The 14,086-nt window shown below is 36.4% G+C and overlaps 2 non-coding genes across 2 annotated transcripts; both read left to right on the forward strand.

Annotated features, from left to right (window-relative positions):
• The first annotated feature begins 1,828 nt into the window (after positions 1-1,828).
• On the forward strand, positions 1,829-1,901 carry TRNAM-CAU (transfer RNA methionine (anticodon CAU)). The gene has a single exon. It is a non-coding gene; the product is annotated as a tRNA-Met (tRNA).
• A 1,363-nt stretch (positions 1,902-3,264) lies between these two features.
• On the forward strand, positions 3,265-3,337 carry TRNAM-CAU (transfer RNA methionine (anticodon CAU)). The gene has a single exon. It is a non-coding gene; the product is annotated as a tRNA-Met (tRNA).
• Positions 3,338-14,086: the final 10,749 nt, after the last annotated feature.

The following is a 14,086-nucleotide window of genomic DNA, read 5'->3' on the forward strand; positions in this document are numbered from 1 at the left end:
ATTGCTGGAACAAACTTCCATCTGTCGTTGTGGAAGTTGATAGGTTGAATAAATTTAAGGAGGAACTGGACAAGCATTTGGAGGCAATGGTGTGATTTTTTTTTTTTTTTTTTTTGGCTGATGCTGCCTAAGCTCATACACTTGCTTTCTTGCATCAAGTGTATCAAGTAGTAGTACTACTACTACTACTACGTAACCCCTAGCATTGTCGCTGTTGTGGGTATTATTGCATCAGGTAATCATGTAACCAATCACTGCCTGCAATAAAGATATATTAGTTAAAGATTCAACTACGAGATTGCTATCCATTGTTGCATGGACGTGTGTGGATTTTCTGCCAGCGTTTATCCAGTTTCAAGATAGTTGCCTCCAAGATAGGGTTTAGCCTCGTGCCCTTGCAGCGATTCATAGTTCTTGAATTGCACGAAATGTTAAGCGACTCTAGCAGAGGAGGTGGCAAAAGTGTCGAGATTGATCAATCGCTTCATAATCGCGCTTGGGGTTAAAGTCATGGTGGGTCGTTCAGAAGTGTTCCGCGATTGTGGATTGGTCAGTTTCACCAAGGTGAATTGACCTGTCGTGCACTGCAAGGCGGTCTTGAAGGCGTCTGGAGCTCTCTCTGTCTTATGTATTAGCTGCCACAATCTTTTCAAGTTACGCGGTATAAAACACCGCTGCGCAAAAGAGGGGCGACCGGAGTCTTCACGTTTGAAACCAGAGAACGCAAGCTCCTACCGGGTAGTTGCACGCATTTTATGCGGTATTTCCGGAGGATTTTTGAAATCTGGTCCGACATACCCGGATAGTAGGGTATGTCCAACCGTTTCATACGGATTTCAATGTTCCAGAGACCTCGTTTGGACATTCCAAAAAGCCTCTCAATATTCAAAAGAACTCGTTTGGACATCGTAGGCAAATGGAGGGTCATGTCACAGTTGAATTAAATAGGGAGATAAGGTATTTTGAAAACAAGAGGTCTTTGAAAAATTGGACACCGCTGAGTTGCAACAAAATTACCTAAAATTTTGCTGCAACTTTGAGACCACTTTCAAGATACAGAAGGTTTCGGGGTAGATATATCATAATGTTCTTACAAATGTATCTTTGTCTTAAATAAAATACTTTGGTTGTAGAATTATTATATTTGTTCTGTTATTAAAAAAAAAAAAAAAACACGTTAGGTAAGTACATAAAAATTAAACGAAGGAAGTAATTAATGAAATTTCTGACATTGATGTTCTCAACAAAATTATATATGGCAATTTTATTTTTGTGCAAAATATGCTTTGCGATCGTTCATTTACCAGCCCTTGAACTAAGATGTTCAGAGCGCACAGGAGCAGATGTTACTGCGTACCCTGTACCCAGAGTGCTATGTTAAAAAAAAAGAAAAAAACCAAATAATAATAATCGGTTTATTAGTAAAACGCAACCATTTACAATACAACTTACATACCCTGGAGAGCAAATACGAGAGGAGCTTACATACGAGAGGGGTGGGACACAGACTTCATAATACTCAAAACCAAATTTAAGATTGTAAAATTAAGTTGATAATAATTTTTTTTTTATAATTATAACCTGTGAAAAGCAGCTCAGAATCCATTTGAAATATATTGATTACAGCAAGTGAAAATCCTGGAAAAAATGTCTTTAGGCCTTAATCTATTCGTTATCAGAACGTTCTTGAATATATGCTTGTTCGCGATATTGGCCTCGAGTTTTGCATCTACAAACTTTAATTGGTCTAGACTCTAGAGGTATGATTCTCACTTCGGGTGTATTAGTTTACTGTTCAAATCCCGGACGAGCCCAGAATAAACTAACTGCCTCGGTAGCGCAGTAGGTAGCGCGTCAGTCTCATAATCTGAAGGTCGTGAGTTCGATCCTCACTCGGGGCAGAAAACAGTTTTTTCTTTTAGGCTGCTGTAGCCGAGTGAGTACATGACGACAGATGGACTAAGAAAATAAGAGAATGGTATTTCCCAAGAGGAGCGAAAAGAAGACCAAGAAAACAACGATGGAGGTGGACAGATGAAATTCAAGAGCTCATGGACAGTAATTGGATGGCCATTGCACGCAACTGGAATTTGCTGGAGAGTCTTCATCCTGCAGTGGATTGAAAATGGCTGAGGATGATGATGAACCGAGTGGTCAGAGCGAGGGTGCATAAGCACAATTAAGAACCGGAGTTCAAGCAGTGACTGCTGAATACTTTATCTTGTGAATTCCTCTGACCGTCGCAGAGTATAAACAAAAAATTAGTTTAAATCATTTGTTGAATGATTTAGTTGAATTAAATACGGTCACAGTTGATCAAAGTTGAATTAAATAGGGAGGTGTAATGTATTTTGAAAACAAGAAGTCTTTGAAAAAATTGGATACTGCTGAGTTGCAACAAAATCACTTAAGATTTTGCTGCAACTTTGCGGCCACTTTCAAGATACAGAAGGTTTCGGGGTAGATATATCATAATGTTCTTACAAATGTATCCTTGTCTTAAATAAAATACTTTGGTTGTAGAATTGTTATATTTTTTCTATTATTAAAAAAAAAAAAAAAACACGTTAGGTAAGTACATAAAAATTAAATGAAAGAAGTAATTACTGAGCTTTCTAACACTGATGTTCTTAAAAAATTACATATGACAATTTTATCTCTGTGCACCATGATTGACCAAAATATGCTTTGCGATCGTTCATTTACCAGCCCCTGAACTAAGATGTTCAAAACGCACAGGAACAGATGTTACTGCGTATACTGTACCCCGAGTGGTATATTAGAAGAAACGAAAAAAACAAATAATAATAATCGGTTTATTAGTAAGACGCAACCATTTACAATACAACTTACATACCCTGGACAGCAAATGTGAAAGGAGCTTACATACGAGAGAGAGAGAGAGAGAGAGAGAGAGAGAGAGAGAGAGAGAAGGGGGGGGGAGAACACAAATTCATTACTCAAAACCAAAATTAAAATTGTAAAATTAAGTTGATAATTTTTTTTTTTTTTTTTTTTTTTTTATAATTATAACCTGTTAAGAGCAGCTCAGAATCCATCTGAAATATATTGATTATATCAAGTGAAAATCCTGGAAAAAATGTCTGTGGGCCTTAATCTATTCGTTATCAGAACGTTGCTTGTTCACGATATTGGCCTTGAGTTTTGCATCTACAAACTTTAATTGGTCTAAGGGTATGATTCTCACCTGGGGTGTATGAGGTTCCCTGTTCAAATCCCGGACGAGCCCAGACTATGCTAACTGCCTCGGTAGCGCAGTAGGCAGCACGTCAGTCTCATAATCTGAAGGTCGTGAGTTCGATCCTCACCCGGGGCAGAAAATGAATTTTTTTTTATTTTAGGCTGCCGTAGCCGATCGAGTACATGCCAACAAATGGGCTGAGTAAATAACAGAATGGTACTTCCTAAGAGGAGCGAAAAGAAGACAACGATGGAGGTGGACAGATGAAATTCAAGAGTTCGTGGGAAGGAATTGGTAAGTTGCTGGAGTCTTCATCCTGCAGTGGATTTAAAATGGCTGATAATGAACCGAGTGGTCAGAGCGAGGGTGCATTGAGAACCGGGGTTCAAGCCGTGACTGCTAAATACGGCGCTGTTTCTTATATTCTCTTTATCTTGTGAACGCCTCTGACCGTCCCAGAGCATAAACAGAAAATTTATTTTAAATCATTTATCATTCGGAAAGCCTCAACCATGAATTGAGTTTATGATATTAACCAGAATTTTTCCTATTTCCTCATTCTTTTTACAAAAAAAATATATATATATAAATAATATTTAACGAAGCGATATAAATCAACTTCGTTCATTCAAATACAAACAAAAATAAAATCGTTAAATAAATAAATTAAAAATAAATAAATAACAGTTGAATTAAATTAAGCGCCTATCAGTCATTTTTTTTCTTGCATGCAATCCGAAAAATCCCATGCACAATAAGTCCTAACGAGGAATTACAAATTGCTTTTCTGTAGAGGAATTCAGATACAATATAAACCAAAATAATGAACTCACCAGCTTTGAGCGCATGCGCAAATTCATATTAGTGAACGTTGACAGTAGCATTATACTTCACACAACGGTTTTCTTTTTGCAATACACTCATGACAAGAAACTAAAATCACTTTAATAATACTATAACCAACTCTGTAAGTCTTTCCTTCATAATATTTTTAATGTGTGTTTTCTTAATAGGTTTAGGCGGAAAGGTTAAGTTATCACACTGCTACAAACAGAAATTTATTTACAACATTGAAAAATGGCCGCCTAATTTATAATGCTTAAGTATAGACGTCAGTGTTTAATGATGAAATATTGAGTCACTTAAAGCGGATGAAGTGATTTATTATTTGTTCATGTTGCCATGACAGCAAAAACGATATTTATGCGTCTTAATGTGAACGATATTAAAAACAGGTCCTTGTTACTAAGACAGCAATAAAAAAGATGGAAAATTTGATATTAATTTATTAGTTATGCTTACCAAAACTGAACATTGTATTAAGATACAGCAGCGCCCACATGCGGTCGTTTAATATTATATAAAAATATTAATACTGAAAATAGAATTTTTTTATTAATTAAATCCGCCATGATTATTAATTACCCAGATTTTAGAAAAGCAGTTTAGCTGCATTTTTCCTTAATTTTTATGAGGTCAAATATGTATCCTCGTGTATTAACCAAGAAGAAAGGCGGTTCTTTTCGAATACAATATTCTTACCAAACAGGTATTCCATATTTGAGAATGTAACACAAAAGAATGCTGCTGCACTATTAATGAGGCATTCACCCTTGCACTTGAATAATCTGTTGTTCTACTTTTAATGCTACACGAGACAAGCACTTGGATGAAGCTAACCATGCCTGGGGGAGGGGGGTAGTGAATAATTACTCATCTCCAGTTACCTAAGAAGCAATTTTTTGTTAACCCCTCCTGTAGTAGTGCAACAATTATTGAGTTATCACAGCGGGTTAGTGATTACAGGTTTTAGCCTGCCAATGATCGCTGTCAGCTTGGCCTAATAGTAGACAATGGACGCTAATTACTCTGCACCATGGGATGACATTCATGATGCATTATGGGAAATGAATAAACTAGTTTAGTTTGTACTGGTGTTGAATCACGCAATAGTAAACAGTACAACTGGACCAGAAAGAAAGAAAAAAAAGAGGAAAACAAAACTTGACCTTCATAAATATGTACATCTGTGTATGCGTCATCCTCAGAGGGTAATCATGCTTATTTTTAACCCCGGGCATTCTTTGCTGCCAGGCTACGTTTTGATAGCAGCTGATTGCATGTAATGAGCAGTTACCATGACTAGATGCAGCTAGTGAAAGCATACTGTTATGCTAATTATACCTGGTGGCTTCACCTACTGGCAAAATTTGTTTACACATCTTGATCCCCTAGCAAATATCACCTGTCCACAATATGTGGCTATTCTACAGCGTGTCCACAGCAGGTCCTGTAATCATCTCGTATATTATTATAGTTATGCAAGTGCATGAAAATCAGTAATTAATTAAATCGATGTATCAGTCAGTCGACCAATGCTCGTTCCATTTTGAGAGTTGGAAGGTTGACCCGACATCAGAGGTTATCCGACAGGAAACATTCGAAGGTCAGGTTGCTATTTGAATCTCTGAACATAAATTTTCGGCGTATTCTACTCGCTGCACGTTTGGGCGATAAATTTCCAGGATTGTCCATTGTCACCTGGAGCGAGGAACATTGGTTTATAGCCTCCTGGGAGTGCGTGGACTGTGCAATTTGATTCTTTTAAGGATGTAGGCGAGAAAGGTCATAAATTCATTTCTTTTCTTGTTTTTTTAACGGATTTCGGCTTTCGAAATGTTTTTTCGCAGTTCTTTAAGTTATTCTATCTTTTACGAGAATCAAATTAACGCTCGCGAGTGTCAATGACAAGACAAAAGTTTGTTTTCTTGTCTGAGCAGATCACCATCTTCTTTCTTTCTTTCTTTCTGTAGTTCAAGTTTTAAGCGATGGAGGTGACATTTCATTATAACTGTTTCAGACCTGGCTATACAAATAGTGACAGCCATTTAATCATGCAACAATGTTTAAAAGTCTCGCATGGCGTCTTGAAAAAAAAAAAACAAATTTCAATGTAAATGTGTGCCAGTTCCACATACGTGACCAAAATTTTAAAATAATTTTGTCCTCTCCCTCATTAATAAAACATCTTCCACTATTACTGAATTTTTTTTAACTATTCGTGTTATAAAATTAAAAAAATGAAATATTACTAACCTTTAAGGGGTGCATCACCTTAAAAGTAGTTCCAGTGTGTCTTGATATAGATATTCCAAAATGTTTGCCATTGCTGGAAAGATTGCTACGATTCATATTATGGGAGTAATAACACAGTTGTTATTATTATTCAATTTATTGCATATGCTTCACCCCTGAACAGCCTTCAGCTAGGAGGGTGTCTATATACATTTGTACATTATAATTTAGACAGCAGACATAGAAGTCGTACATAAATTAGGCGTATATAAACATTAGTTTCTATACAATAATACAACAAATAACATCCAACACGAACAAATAAAGCACATACACATATATACTAGGGCTTGCATAAAACCGAGAAATTTCAAAACCGAGTTTAACCGAAGTTTACTCTTAAAACCGATTTTCTCAGACTTAGGGAAAATAATTAAAAGCTTATAACACAGGTATTTATTTTATCTTGGGTAGATTGTACAAATCGTAATCAAATCTTTTAAACAAAATCTATCACCTCTTATAGTAAAAAAAAATAAAAAAATTAAAATGCTCCAAAAAAGTAACCAGCTTGAGAATACTGTATACAAAATTACAAATTGTATTCAAATCCTTTGAATAAAAACTATCTTCTCGTATAGTAAACAAAAAATTAATAAGCCCAATAATAATAATAATAAATAAATAAAAATAATGTGAAAAAAACCAGCTTGGGGAAATTACTTTACAATTTATTGCTCAGCTTTTTTCTGAAAATGATCCTTTAAAAAACACAGTATATTAAGCATTTTTCCTGAGAGACTTGACCTTATTTTGTGTTAAAGAGACCAGTGATCGAAAACACTTTCTCAGATTGGACACTCATTGGTTTAATGGTCAGCAGTGCTCTATAAACTGTCTCCAGCTTTTCAGTTCTACTGCTAGTTGCCTCCAAAATTTTAAATTCTTTGCTGATTTCCAATTCACTCGGATATTTTGAAGGCTCTTCAGTTAATCTCTTTATTACACTATCATACTCTCGCATGAGTGTATCTCCAACATCGGAACTAGACGAGTCTGTTTTCTTCTAAAAGAACAGTTCGTTTATTTTCAGTTTCTTCATTCAACGCTAAGACTCCTTCGGAATGTTTTGCAAATAATCTCTGATAAATCTCTTCAGCATCCTTTTTCAAAACTTGGTTACTTGGAAAATCAATAGTTCTTGAACCTGAATCTTCTTTCCTAAACTTTTTGGGGTTGTGTAGATAGCTCAGCAAAGCCACAGTTTGGCAATTTCGTCTTGCATTGTAACGCTGCAAAAGGCTTTGGTGAAACTTTAAAGCATATCGGTTTTCTGCTGTATCAAGCTTAGCAAGCAGAAATTCTATTGAAGACTCTGCTTTAAGTAAGTCTGTATCTTCTGAGGTATAGCCTTCAGAATCATTTCAACTGGTCGCAAAGTTTCACGTAGCAATTCAAGTGTTTTCCAGTCATCGTCAGACACAGCTTCAGTTGACAGTACTGCACATAGAGCATTTGGAATGCAATTTTTCAATTTCAAAAATCTCTCAATCATATAGAATGTGCTATCCCATCTAGTCTTGAAATCTAATATAAGTTTATATTCTTTCCCATTAAATTTTGCTTTAACAAAATTTTGTAATATGTCATTTTTAGTAGGCGATTTTCTAAAAAGCTTGCAAATTTTTCTGACTTTGTTAATAGTTTGTGCAATATTAGCCATTGGATTGAAGAAATAAATGAGCTCATCGGTAAAGTTGGTTTGATAAAGCATGCCTTGCTGTTTTTCTTCAACTTCTTCATCATCACTACTTTCTTCATTATTTTCATTTTTTTTTCATTGTCTTTGGGAGACTCAGAGACTGTGGCACCATAATTGATTGCTTTTTCATAAAGTACATCTATAACTGACAAATATATACAATGGGCTATACATTGTTGATGATTAGGCGTAATTTGCTTGCCAAACTTTATCATTGCTGCTCCATCGGTGGTGCAGGCAACAATATCCTCACCCAAGTTCAAACCAAATTCCTTCAAGTGTCGTGTCCATTCACAATTTGCTCAGTTCTTCTGCTATCAAGTGAACTATTAATCTCAATAAGACCTAACGACCAACGATTGTCTTTTGAATGCACATTTATATTCATATACCTTTTATTTTGTATAGACGTATATTCGTCTAGAGTCAATGAATACCGTGCGCCCAAAACCAATGAATTTTGGAAATGCTGAAAGAGTTCTTCTTTCTTAGTTTAATAATAATTCAGAACCATATTTTTAATTCCATTCACTGAGGCTGGTGGTAATTTATCGTATTTATTTCTCTGAAGGTGAATAAAAAGAAAATCCATCTAAAGCAGCTAATTTTGAAATCTCTTCTTCCATAGATTTTTTAACGATAAAGTTTTCTAATGTTCTTACCATTTTTACCATTATCTTGTTTAATGTTAATCTGATGCATTTTCTTTAAATGCAACATCAAAGATGATGTAGATCCTCCAGATGACTTCATTATCTTCTGACATTTCGAACATTGTGCTTCATCTTTGCTTTTTCGAGCAAAATAATTGCATACATTTGATTTCATCTTAGACATATTAAGAGTAATAAATATAAATTAGTAGGAATTTATATTACCGACAATTTTAAATAAAAATATTGAAGATAACAAAGGCACAATACTATGCGTCACTCCCGCAAGCACTGAATGAAGAGTCTAAACGAGGCAAGTTTCAAAATTTTCACGAAAGAAATTTTTTTTTTATTTACTCGCAATTTTTTTTTCCCCAATTAAATCTATTGTATTTTCAAAATTACATAAAAGCTAAATTTGGTGAAGCTGCTTTTTGGAGAACATTTGATCGCAAATTTAATAGGAATAAAAAAGCAAAAAACTTTCTATGATTGAAATTTGATGCAATATTCAGCGAATCTGTTTCTAGTGGGTAACCATCAATAAGGCGCGTTCCATAACTTGCCTGGCGAACAAGATAGATGGAACGGAGAAATGTTGAGCATTTTCTTTTACGCTATCGCTCCGACTCACTCAGTCGTAAATGAGTACACCTGCATCGTACCATGATACAGGTGGGAAGATAAAAGGTACCCCTCCTAGATTTGGGCCACTTGCCCATGAGATTCGTACCTAAACATAAAATAAAATAAAAAGCATGTTTAAAACATAAAGCAGTTGAACGATCCAGAGAAACGAACAAACAAAAGAAAATGTGCGTAACAAGAAACTATATTCGAGGGCTAACTAAAAAAATATTCGAATCCGGTTTTAGAAGCTCGATTTCGGTTTTAACAACTCAATATGAAAACTGGATTTAACCGGTTTTATAAAACCGGTTTGCAAGCTCCAGTGACACAAGCAAAAGGTAGAGACATATAAATGCATACGTATCGTAATATATACAACTAACACATATACATCCAAAAATAATAATAATTTAAAACAAATTAAGTAGAGTTCAACGAAGATTCCGTCCTGAAGGAGACAATCAGGAAACTTCTACAGTTGTATGTGGTGGTACATGTCCTGTATCTTCTCAGATCTGTACGTTTTCTCATCACAGAACTTGTGGGGATCAATTTTCAGGATGTTGTAAGTTTGGAGGATGTTAGACGGAAAAAATCTTCTAAGCGTTGTTAAATTCTGTAATAAGCTTCTTAGGGGAATCCATGCGTCATTTCAAAGGACGCGGGGAAGCCTAGGGCCCACAACAAGATTGTGGACATTTGGGGTGTCAAGACGATCAGTGAGGAGTTGGCAGAGGTTGCGCAGATTTTCTGCAATGGGCAACTGATTTCAAGGGGTGCAACCAAGGTTAGCATACATGATTGATTTCGAGATGGTGAAAGGGTAGCCATTAACACGATTCAACCACCTTAAAATCCAGTACTCGATACCCATGAATTTTTTGATGTTAGTGAGGGAAGCAGAGGACCAGATCGTCGAGGCATACATGGGAATCGGAACATGACATGTTTGTATGTAGTGAGTGGCGAGTTTGTGGTTTTTTACTCCAGTAATTTCCTGTCTTATCGTCCACATTGCTGACAGAATTTTTGCCTTAGTGTTGGCGAAGTGCTGTTGGAAAGTCAGGCCTTTGTCCCAGGTAAACCCTAGATCAGTGTGATGCGAGACCTTTTGGACCCTAATACCATTGATATAGATGTCTATGTTTATCTTCTTCTTTAGGTCGGTGAAAGACATTTGTGCTGACTTGGTCGAGTTTATGAATAGGTCAATATTCTCAAGATAATGGTCAAATTCTTCTATAAGGGCAGTGGCATGGGCGTTGATTGCATCAGATTTTCACCGTGTTTCGACGAGATGAAGAGTTTTATATCATCTGCGTAAGAGTGCAGTCAGGATGTGTAGAGAGGAAAGGGTCCACAGCGGCAGCAAAAAATAGTGCAGAAAGGACGCCACCTTGGGGGGACTCCTCTGTAGATGACGTGTTCGACTGGAAGGTTCTATGTTCAACTCTCAAATACCTTTGTTTAAGAATGGAAGCGATGACTTTTAATAAGCCTCCCTGTATTCTAAAATGCCTTTCAAGTATTGTCATCAAGGCATTGATTGAGACATTATCGAAAGCAGATTTAATGTCTAAAAAGATTACATCAATCTGTTCTTTGGCGTTCAGAGTCGTTTGGATCCGAAATAGGGTGTCCATTAAATTGTTCACAGTCGATTTACCAAATACTTTGTCTTAATCATTAAAAATAACTGAAAACTGCACTTTTAAAATAAATAAAAAAAATTATTTTTAAAATTATTTCATATAATTTAATAATATTCGTTTAATTATATTCAAATAATCAAATTACATTATTAAATTGAAAATAATATGTTCTAGTTACATTATTTTTTACTTAAATAATATTTTGATAGACCCCTTTGAAAATTAGTTACTGTTATGTTCTTTAGATGAAAAACAAATACAGTTTAAGAGCTTGCCGAATCGAACCGGTCAAGGCTTGTCTCGCCCTTTCTACTGGATGAGGATGAACCATCTGGTTAGTGTCTCTGCAACACTGAATATTTATTTGGTTTTACCTCACTATTTCAACCCAAATCCGTTACGTTTGTCAGTCAAACAGCAGAACTAAACTTTATTTGCACAGTTTCGATGTGCTTTCATTTTTTGTATAATTTTTTACTGTTCTGGTTTAAATACAGTAGCAACACTTGTTATTGGCGTGGTTTAACTGGATTCAGAGGTGCGGATATGAACTGGAATTTCCACAAAATTTCAGAGAAGATCTGAGAGGTGGTTCAACTTTAAATGAGGAAAGAATTAATTAACTCTGGTAGTTTAATTAATTTTATAATTACCTCATTAATAAAAAATATATATCCACAGGTTAACAGGAAAATATTTGCGAAATATGATGGCACACCTCGTGTCTATAGGTAATATTGTGTTTATGTCTCTACAAGTTGTTTTGTGTTCAGCCGATTTGCATGTTTTGCGGGCTGAAAAACCCAGAATAACTAATGGGGTTTCTACTCCCTCCGCCTGAGATCGGCTATTCACAGCGCCATTTGAAGAAAATTTTAGAAATTCGTCCAGTGTGTAACGAGAATCGAACCCAGACCTCTATCTGGGTACTCTCACGAAGAATGAGATGAATGAAGAGATGGAATTGCATTTCTTCTGACATAAACAAATCGTTTAGCATATCTGGATTTTTATTGAAAGCCATAAATATCTACGATTCAGACGGTTGGTTGATACGGCTGAAAATGCAAATTCATGGGCAAAATTCGTCAGGGACTTCTGACGTTTGTAAGGCCTTTGCAGAGCTGACCTTAATGGACTTTGCCGCCCTGCATTCCTTATCCTTATCACGTTTTCTGGGTGTACGAACTGAAAGTGCGGTTCGAAGAGATTTCGAGCATGCATTACTAATGAGGTGAAAAAGCATTAACCCACCTCAAATTTGTGTTTACGTGTTGGTATTTTAGTATTCCTTGCGACATTAAACTCCTATCTGAAACATCTTTGTTCCAGTTGTCGATAACTTACAACCAATGCAACCAATGCCCTGATGCAGAGCATTGAAAATCGTCAGATCATATAACTGTATCCTAAATGCTCTTTGTAACTACGCTTAAGTTTTCATAAGAGCAAAATTACTCGCCCACATAGAATTTCAGGCAGAATTTTAAATATCAACAAGTATTCTTAAACGTCATAACTAAGTTATAGTATAATAGTTGAAAAAGGCTGTGGAATCCCGTTAATGATGTGAGAAATGTTATCGGCTATTTTCACAACGTGGCCGAGTTAGTCGGTCTTGGACAACGGTTGAGTAGTTCAGCTTTTCATTCGGGAAACAGCATACCTATCAAAGAACACGCGCAATTACTGATATGATACACTGACGCCTTATAGCCTTAGTTACTTTGGCCCTTAACGCACATCCCTCCTCTCTTTCGCTCTACGTGAACAGATATTCCGTTCTGCTGCATGCTTTTACTACAGATATTTATATGAGCACTGTTCTTCTGAATTAGCATATGTAATTCCAAGTCTTTTTTTTTTTTTTCCAAACCAGTCCGAACAAGTGCATTAGCTAATCAGCATCCATTCACAATTCTGTTTCAAACTCGTCAGACCAACCTTTTCTTCTTCATTTATTTCCTCTACTTCTAGAATAACCTTCCTCCCTATGTATATTCTACTCACCCTTCATCATTTGCCCACATGGGATGAATCATTTACTGTGTTTGTGTATTCTGTCCTTTCCAAACTAGAAAACGCTGTTTGTCAATGTCTAAATTAAACTTAGTTTCGGATTGACAAGTTAGCCACCAGTGCATATAAATATGGTCAGCGCTTACATGACTTGATATATTCCTCTGCAGTTAATCAGGCGTCCTTATTTAATGCAGTTTAAATGCTGGATTTATGATGAATGAGATCAATTTAAATACTTGATTATTAAAGGAACAACAGCAGAAAAAACTTGACTCTTCTCGCCCTTTCGTTGAATTTTTTAGTAAAGTTGAATGACAATCACCACACACACACACACACATACCGAAATGCTGGTACTCTTTGGATGCCTTTAACATGAGACAATCCTTTTCGAAAGAAGCCATCCGTTTCCCTTTGTATGTAGGACGTGCCATCACGCCCATGGTGACCTACCACAATCCAGGGAAGTGGTTGAACTCTGACCCTTGGCCTTTGTTGGGAGAGGCTTGACACGCACTTGAATCTGCAAGCGTTTATGTAGTACGTTGGTCTTCAACTTTTTTTTGAGAGGATGAGCCGCTTCCAGTTTTTAATAACTCTGGTGATCGACTTGATAAGGCTCCGGAGATGATGACGTCACATGAGGGCCAATGTCTACCCACAGGGGTAAACTAAAACCCTGCGAGTTGATGTTTCTGCATTTTCAGTTCTCGTCTTCTACATTTGGGCGACTTCAATAGCATTTTATTTATTGCTGTTATTTTCAGATACGCCCCTACATTTCCCTCCTCCTCCTACATAATCTTTTGTTAAAATTCACCCTTGCGTTCGATTTACTACGTGGAACTCATAGGGCACACATGGTGACTTTTCGTCCTCTTTGATAGACTCGTAGACAGTTAGGCCTTTATCTTTAACTCCAGTTCTGTGCGCTTTTGTTTTGACGTTACCCTTCATTCCTCCCCCAACCTCACCCACCCTTTCGGTTTATTTCTCGCGTGTATTGTTTTTTTGTCCTCTCCTTACTCGGGGTCCCGCTATCGGTGTGTCATCTCTACGCACTGACAGTTTTCAAAAGACGCCTAAAGAT

This window comes from Mastigoproctus giganteus, chromosome 13, assembly GCF_048544385.1.
Source record: "Mastigoproctus giganteus isolate SK-2022 chromosome 13, ASM4854438v1, whole genome shotgun sequence".
Lineage (NCBI taxonomy): Eukaryota > Metazoa > Arthropoda > Arachnida > Uropygi > Thelyphonidae > Mastigoproctus > Mastigoproctus giganteus.